Genomic DNA, 540 nt, shown 5'->3' on the forward strand with positions numbered 1-540 from the left:
GGAAATGTTTGTTTTGTAGTCCAGCAGTAAGGAAGCTGCTCAGTTACACAAGGAAAGGAGATTCAGATCACACAGAAAATTAAATGTAGCTGTTCTCTTGAACTCTGGATGCATACGTCCATAGAAGGGATACAAAGTATCGGGTGTAAATTAGACACTACCTCTACTTTTTATTTCTTTTCCTTCTTGATAGTAAATATTTAACCTTGAACTTGATGCTTTAGAGATAAAAGTGGACACAGCTACAAATCTGCAAAGGAAACATTAAAGTCCACCTAGCCCTGGTTTAGCAGTTGGCATCATTCACAAGTGCAGTAGTTGTATTGCTGCTCCATTACACTGCTACCTTTTTCTTTGCATAACAAACATTAAATGTTTTTCACCTACAATATTTTTTGCCACTATGCAGCTCTTCTCAGATTATTCTGATCCATGCCTTTAATCTATATGGCATTAGTTTTAAAAATAGTTGAAGTGTACTCTTTCCAAGTGGGTATTCATCACAACAGTATCTATCACAGGAGAAAAAAAAAGCACAAA

Source organism: Meleagris gallopavo, chromosome 1 (assembly GCF_000146605.3).
Source record: "Meleagris gallopavo isolate NT-WF06-2002-E0010 breed Aviagen turkey brand Nicholas breeding stock chromosome 1, Turkey_5.1, whole genome shotgun sequence".
Classification (NCBI taxonomy): Eukaryota; Metazoa; Chordata; class Aves; order Galliformes; family Phasianidae; genus Meleagris; species Meleagris gallopavo.